Raw genomic sequence first — 8,331 nt, 5'->3', positions numbered from 1 at the left:
CACTCACACTTTTATCCATACACACCAAGGCTTCCGTGGTGGTTCAGACGGTAAAGAATCTACCTGTAATGCAAGAGACCCAGGTTTGATCCCTGGGTCTTGAAGATTTCCTGGAGAAGGAATGACTACCCACTCAAGTATTCTTGCCTGGAGAATCCCAGGGACAGAGGATCCTGATGGGCTACAGTCCACGGGGTCACAAAGAGTTGGACACGATGGAGGGACTAACACTTCGGTTTGAACTTTGGTCTGTTCACATTTATAGTCAGTTAATATTCTAAGCACTTTCACAGGTTTCTTCTTACTTAATCCTTACAAAAATCTTATGCAACACTTATACCCTCTGTGTAAGTGAGAAGATGGAATCACAGAAGCAGTATGACTTGCTCAGGGCAAATGCAACCATACTTGTAGTTCCCTGTTGGTGGAGCCGAGTGGAAACCCCCAACGATGCCCATTGGTTCCTGTTTCCAAAATGGCCAGTGTGGCTCTTGAAATGGAAGACCCCCTGAATGCATGGCAAGATCTCTAGCATATGTGAACTTCATGGAATTTCTTTGCAACCCAATACATTTCTGCTCACTTAGCTTTGGTATTTTTGTGGTTTCCTTAAATCTTTCTTTTAATTACGTGTTTATGTTGCTTTTTCCTCCTCTCTGACTGTGACCCTTTTTGTAATAACTCTGAGCAAGTAGTCGTGTCCAGCTGCTCCGGTGATCAGTCTGTCCTTGATGCTTCAGCATCATCCCTGTAGCTGGTCCCCAAGAACCAAGTTCCCAGAGACAGGGTTTTGAGGTCAAGGGGGCAAATGGTTTTGCACCCCCTGCTCCTGGAAGCACTCACTTCCCCCTTTCTCATTTTTGAAGCTGGGGCAGGAGCCATTTATGTAAAATTAGAAAGCTCAGTCCAGCTTGATCTCATAGCTCAGGTGGTAAAGAATCCGCCTGCAGTGCAGGAGACCCAGGTTTGATTTCTGGGTCAGGAAGATCTGCTGTAGAAGGAATAGGCTACGCATTCCAGTATTCTTGGGCTTCCCTTGTGGCTTAGCTGGTAAAGAATCTGCCGGGAAAGTGGGAGACCTGTGTTCGATCCCTGAGTTGGAAAGACCACCTGGAAAAGGGAATGGCTACCCACTCCAGTTTTCTGGCCTGGAGAATTCCATGGACTGTATAGTCCATGGGATGGCAAAGAGTTGGGCATGACTGAAAACTTTCACTTTCACTGATTTTAGTACCGTGTGCAGCCGTGTCCTGTATGGCACTCTGAGATGAGCTGAGCATTGTCTAGGGTGGAGACCAGTAATTTCCCTAGGTAAATAAGAACCTTTTCTGAGGTTGGTGGTGAGCTTACAGATATTCATTCATTTTAGTTTTCTTTCTTTTTTTAGAATTCATATCTATTTATTAGTATTATTATGGCTTCCAAAGTGCAGCTAGTGGCAAAGAAACTGCCCGCCAATGTTGAAAACCCAGGAAACCCTGGGTCCTGAAGATCCCCTGGGAGAGGGCATGGAAACCCACCCTAGTTTTCTTACCTGGAGAATCCCATGGACAGAGGATCCTGGCGGGCTACAGTCCATAGGGTCACACAGAGTTGGACATGACTGAAATGACTTAGCACTCACAAATTATTATTATTATTTTAGGCTGTGTCACGTGGCATACGGGATCTTAGTTCCCTGACCAGGGTTCAAACCTGGGCCCCCTGCAGTGGAAGTGTGGAGTCTTAACCACTGGACCACCAGGGAAGTCCCTATTGATTCATTTTGGATTCAAATTTGGATAGTTACTTATCGCCAAAGTATTACATGACCTAAACAAGGGTTATTTGTAAAATGTAAGTGAATTTATGTGAATTTTATTTTCATATCAGCAAGCATTTATCATAGGCCTGTGGTGTGCTTAGGAATAGGACAGATCTTTTCAGGATCAAGAGCATCAGAACACACACTCACCCACATGCGTGCACACACACAATGCCTTACAATGAACCTAGGGAGATTTGCCTCTAGCTTGGAGACCTTACAAAGAAAATAATTGGAAAATATTTGCAGTGTTTTCCAATTAAGAACCCAATGGAATGTGTAGGCTGCTTTAATGCTGAATGCTGTGTAGTCAGGCAAAAGTGCTGCTTTTTGTGAATAATTGGGGCCACTTCATCTTGCTGTGTGAGGGAGACAAAATTTTCACTTTATTGGGGTGCAGGTGAGATGGAAATGTGGAGGACTGCTTTTCTAGAATGGAAGTGGTAATATCGTGGGAAGAGCATTGGGCTTGGAGGCCAAAGATTGCAGTCCAATTTTCGTTCTGATATTTGCTCACAGTGGGATTTTTAAACAAGTTAATTAACCTCTCTGAACCCAATTTGCTGATCTGTAAGATGCAGTTAACAACGTCTCCTTTAAGGAGTGCTGAGTGGAGAAGATATGCAGTGATAGAAGGGAGCATGTCCTGTAAACACCGAGGCACTGAGTTCATTCGGATGCTGTGATGCTAAGAGTGCTCTCAATGTGACTTACGAGAGTGTCCACATGTGGGGGTGATGTCAGGCAAGGAAAGAGGAGATCCGTTCTGTGTCCCCATTTCTGCCCCCAGTGAGCGGCCAGGCCTGGACTGGGGGATGGAGAGTCAGTGTGCCTGAAGCATTGTTGGTGCAGCCCCAGGGAAAACTGGTCCCAAAGGTGGAGAAGTATGGAGTTTAGTTGTATTTCCACATTCACAATGTTGTACAGCCATCACCATTTCTGGTTCCAGAATTTTCTATCACTGCATTTGTTAAGGGACTTCCCTGGTGGCTCAGATGGTAAAGCATCTGCCTACAATGCGGGAGACTCGAGTTCATTCCCTGGGTTGGGAAGATCTCCTGGAGGAGGAAATGGCAACCCACTCTAATATTCTTGCCTGGAAAATCCCAAGGATGGAGAAACCTGGTAGGTTACAGTCCATGGGGTTGCCAAGAGGCGGACACAACTGAATGACTTCACTTTCACTTTGGCACTTGTTGAGTGTGGAAAACCCACCTGCGGAGATGCTCTGCAACCCTCCCTCTCCCTGCCCGCGGCAACTGTCTCCATGAATCTGCCCATTCTGAATATCTCCTGCAGGTGGAGTCGCCACCGTCTGTGGCCTATTTGTGTCTGTCTCCTTTCGCAGAGCATAGCAATTCTGACCTTCATCCGCATCGCAGCATGTACCCCCACGCCACTCCGTTTCAACGTCTGAGTAATGTTCTGTTGTGTGGGTGACTGTCCCATTTCGTCTCTCTGTTCATCAGTTGACGGACATGTGGGTTCTTCCTACCTTTGGGCAGTTGTGAATAGTGTTGCCATGGACATGGCCGTAAAGCTTTTTGTTTAAATCTGCTCTGATCGTGCCTGACCCTATTCCATTCTCCATTTGGCCAAAATAATCTTCTGGAAGATAAATCTAACCTTCTCACCCCTTTTGTAAACCTCGGAGGCCCCCCTGCCTTGCAGGATAGTCTTGAAGATCCTGCACATGACACGCAGGCCGACGCATGCTCTGGCATTTTGCCCACTGCCTTGGCGCACCGGCCACCCAGCACTTCTCTCAGTTCCTGGAAGCCAGCAGGCTTCCACCCGCTCCCCTCGGTCCCGCGGTTTACTAGCTCAGCCTATAAAGCTCTCCTGTGCGCTTCTTTACCAAGCTCCCTCCTAATCACCCTTCAGAGTGTGACTAAATCTCACTTTCTAGGGCAGCTTCTAACAACTGGCCAGGCTGCATCCATCCATCCCCATACAGCCCTGTATTTTGTATTCTCTCACACTCTGCCCTTCTCCTTGGCAGCGTGCACCCCTCCTTGCTATGTTTGCAATGAGCTGTCTCTCCCTGAGAAAACGTTAAGACCCCACAAGGGATGGTACCGGGTGTCTCGCTCACAGCCGTAAATCCAGCACATAGCACGTTTCCTGCCACCGAGTAAGAGCTCAGCTTTAATTCGTCAAATGTCCAGGGTGTCTGACCCCCAGCAACTCCAACACATTTAACAGCCTCTGCTCCGCACACCCCTGGCTGTTGCATACTTCCTGTGTTTGCACAGCATGTGGCAGAAAGAGGGAGGCCTCTTTGTCCAGCGAAGAATTCAGGGAATGGGCATCATTCCCTGTGAGGTCCGAGTAGACGGCCCGGTTCCCCTGGTTCTGCTGGAGCTGTGAAGGTGAGAGGTGAGGACTTTTTCTCGAGACTGGGAAAAGACAAGGAGAGTGCCGTCCGGGAAGATTGCTTTCATCTGGTCCATGACTGTTTTCTGTTAAGCAGAGGATCTGCAGCCCCAGCAAAGCTGAGAATGTAGGATGGCTGAAATACATTAAGCTTTGGGCCAGACTTTCATACATTTGACATGACATCAGAGCCATGGAGGCCCAGTCACTTAATCTCCTGCAGAGACGGAGCAAAGCCAGTGCCTGTAGACGATCACTCACAGCATTTTCCTCCTGGGACAAATGGGGGGCAAGCGGGGTACAGGTGCCTCAGCCAGGACAACAGCCATGAGGACCACACTCTGCAGGGTCCCTGTAGGGCTGCAGGCTGTGGCAACGGCTGGGACACCCTCTCCTATTGCAAGAATGAGCCACTGCAGGTGGATGACCACACGCCGGGAGAGGCTGCGGAGGGCTGCGCCCAGACCAGTTGCCTGGAGTGATCGGTCACCAAAAGCTGGCGGTGGGAAGCGCAATGGAGGCCCAGCTGGACAGGTTCTTGGCTAGAGCAATCTTCGGATCATTCTGAGTATTTCGCTGCCCATGAGGCATATGGAAAGACTTAATCAAGAGTTTGCTTTGGTTAGGCATTCTTTCTATTAAAAAGATTTTTAATGAGGAAAAATTGACAATAAAGCATTAATTACCCTTCAAAATGATGGCTCACACCCATTTAAACATGCCTCCATACCAGGCACTGGGCTGTGTGCCTTACTTGCATCATTATTGCTAAGTCCTCACAATGACCTCCCAAGAGGGAGTCCGGATTAGCCCGTGATACCTAAGGAACAAGAACTTGGGAGATTGATTAAACAATGTCTCCAAGAGTATTTAGCTAAGAAGGGCTGAAGTATTGTGATCAGTCTGCTTTGAATTCATAGCCAGTATTTTTAAATTTTACAGCAAGTTGACATCATGATGGAGGTTTGGGACGAGGGCAGGACCCACTTAGGATTCAGTCCTATGCAGCAGGGAGTAGTTATAGGTGATGAAATAGAGAAATTCATCAGCAGTGTCCCCAAGGAACTCCAGACTTATGCACAGGTATACACACACACACACCCACACCCACACCCAAAACAAAGACAAGCAGATGGCCCAGGAGCCTCCAAGGGTAAGCACCTCCCTGTCAGCCTTATTGTGGGATTCAGTGAATTGTTTCAGGTTGATGGTGGATTTGGAATCATGTGCTGCTGCTGCTGCTGCTAAGTCGCCTCAGTGGTGTCCGACTCTGTGCGACTCCATAGATGGCAGCCCACTAGGCTCCTCTGTTCCTGGGATTCTCAAGGCAAGAACACTGGATTGGGTTGCCATTGAGCAGACTTATTAGGCAATCATCCTCTTGGATGATGCATTTCTGGCTCAGTGCTACATTGGACTGATGGCGTTACCATGATCAGAAGGAGGTGGTTACTTTTCAACTCCTCCCCTTGTAATAAATGTCATGACCAAGTATGGAACACCACGCTGTGATTCACAAGGAGGAGGACTGGCTCAGGACTTAAGAACACAAGCTCTTGGGACAACGGTCCTGTTCAAATCCCAGCTGTGCTACATGTCACCATGTGACTTGGACTAGCTGTCTCAACAATCTGTACTTTCCTTTCCTCTTCTGTGGAATGAGGGTGATAAGAACACCTTCCCATGATGGTTAATCGCCAGTGTTATCGTGGTTAGATCACAATACCCAGATATTTGGTCAAACATCAGTCTGGATGTTATTGGGAAGGTATTTTGCCAGGTGAGATTAATATGTAACTCAGTAGACTTTGAATGAGACAGATTATATGCTTCATAATGTGGGTGGGCCTCATCTAAGCAGGGGAAGGCCTTGATAGACTACTTTCCTTCAGGAAGATGGGACTCTGCCAGCAGAGGACCTTCAGGCTCAATCTGCAGCGTCGAATCTTCCCTGGGTCTCTAGCCTGTGGGCTTACCCTGCAGAAATTGGACTTGCCAGCCCCCCCCCCCCCCATTGTGAGCCAGTTCCTTTCTCTCTCTCTCTCTCTCTCTCAATAGGATGTATAATGTTCTATTGGTTCTGTTTCTCTGGAGTAGCCTGATAACCACACTGCTGCACTTACTCGCTGGGTCATTCTGAGGATTAAATGAGTCATTACACATGAAGCTCAGAGACCAGTGCCTGGCATGGAGTAAGAGGTCAGTGTGTGAACAGTTATGCTGAAAATGAAACAGTGAAGTTGCTCAGTCATGTCCGACTCTTTGCGACCCCAGGGACTGTAGCCTACCAGGCTCTTCTGTCCAGGTGATTTTTCCAGGCAAGAGTACTGGAGTGGGTTGCCATTTCCTTCTCCAGGGGATCTTTTCTCTCCAGGGGTCGAACCCGGGTCTCCCTCATTGTAGGCAGATGCTTTACTGTCTGAGCCACCAGGGAAGTCTGAGTTAAGCTGAATCCAGTGCTAATTCAATCCTTGCACAAACACATGTAGACACAAGGGTGATGGGTGGGGTGAGGGGTGGAAGTGGCCAGGACAGGCAGGTGAAACATGCTGGGGAGGAAAGATGGAGGAAAACAGAGGTCCTGATATCAGGCTGACCGCACACAGCTCTGTTGGACTGCTTGTCCTGCCGCTCAAGGTTTCTGCCTTGAACTGGGTCCTTCCATTGTCACAAGAAGGGGTGAGTTTCAAGAGATGTCATCTGCCCAAATGCAAGACTGGCGTTTTGCACAGGGATGCTGATTCTCATCCAGGAACAAGGTTGCAAAGGTCAAAGTTACAAATGAATCTTCAACCCTTGGCCGTGGGGCAGGTAAAGAACTCGTGTTTTCAGAGCCATCTGTACGCTCATCTATGGTAAGGTGAGCACAGGTACAGGTGAACTAGACAGGCAGCTCCTGTCCTTGGGGAAACCCAGAGCCTGGGAGGGAAATAATCACCTGAAACAAAATCCTGGCCATGACCTTGTGGAAGTGGAGGTCAGGGCCAGGGCGATGGGAGCACTGAGGGGGGAGCACCAGGGCCAGTGCGGGCGAGGACGGCAGTGGAGATTCTGTGGTTAGAGGGTGCCCTGTGAGAAGCAGGGGAAGGACGTCCCTCAGAAAAAGGTGCAGCCTGAGCAGAGGAGGAAGCACAAGGGGTCTCTATGTCCTGGGGTGGGAAGGAGGAGTGGCTGAGATGAGGGAACTGAGACCGGACCAGCCTCAGGGACAAACTTGCTTGCGACTGAGTATCATTCATGTTAGTTATGAGAAAGAGGTGGCATTGTTGCTAAAAACTGCGTTTACTCTAGCCTATTTCTGTTGCGTGCTACACGCTCAGTCTCTAAGTCATATCTGACTCTCTGTGACCCCATGGACTGTATAGCCTACCAGGCTCCTCTGTCCATGGGATTCTCCAGTCAAGAGTTCTGGGGTGGGTTGCCATTTCCTCCTCACTTCTTTTACTTAACTTGAAGCTAATTTTTATGACACCACCAAGAGAAGGACCACCAAGTCCTTGGAGACAAAAGTATTGTTATGTTCTGTCTGAGAGCTCCTCTAGCAGCCAGCTCAGTGACTTACAGAAAACGCAGTTGAATACACGTTTACAGAAAGGAATCAAATGGTAAACCTTTGCTTTTCAGCTCATTTGATTGATTCAGTGTTTAGTGATTGTTGATGGAAATATAATAAAATATTTGCAGATCCAAAAGGACCCTTAGGTATTGGCTATTCACTCATCTCACTATAGAGATGGAGGTGTTGAAGGCTCAAGATAAGTCCTTTGCCCCAATGCACCGAGTAGCGTGACTTGTCAGATAGAAGCTTCATAGTCTAAGAATCAGAGTGATGAAACAAATCTCCTAGAATCACACAAATCTTCAGATATGGTTTATTCGTCTGTTCATTTATTTGTGACCAGTCATTTCTGTTATTAAGAGAGAGGTGCTAATAACACAGGGCTTCCCTGGTGGCTCAGTGGTAAAGAATCTGCCTGCAATGCAGGAGACCTGGGTCTGATCCCTGGGTTGGGAAGGTCCCCTGGAGAAAGGAATGGCAACCCACTCCAGTAGAGATGGTTTGTGCAGTTCCACTACGGGTGAGTTGGCCATCTTCTGTCCTTGGTGAAGGACGGCACTGCTCACCAGCTCATAAACCACCAGATCTATGG

At 48.1% G+C, this 8,331-nt stretch overlaps 1 non-coding gene across 1 annotated transcript; it reads right to left on the bottom strand.

The window, feature by feature from the left end:
• Positions 1-1,674: 1,674 nt before the first annotated feature.
• Positions 1,675-1,747, bottom strand: TRNAG-UCC (transfer RNA glycine (anticodon UCC)). Its single transcript has one exon. It is a non-coding gene; the product is annotated as a tRNA-Gly (tRNA).
• Positions 1,748-8,331: the final 6,584 nt, after the last annotated feature.

This window comes from Ovis aries, chromosome 3 (genome assembly GCF_016772045.2).
Source record: "Ovis aries strain OAR_USU_Benz2616 breed Rambouillet chromosome 3, ARS-UI_Ramb_v3.0, whole genome shotgun sequence".
In the NCBI taxonomy this organism is placed as follows: Eukaryota; Metazoa; Chordata; class Mammalia; order Artiodactyla; family Bovidae; genus Ovis; species Ovis aries.
This window is presented reverse-complemented; position numbering and strand designations above follow the sequence as displayed.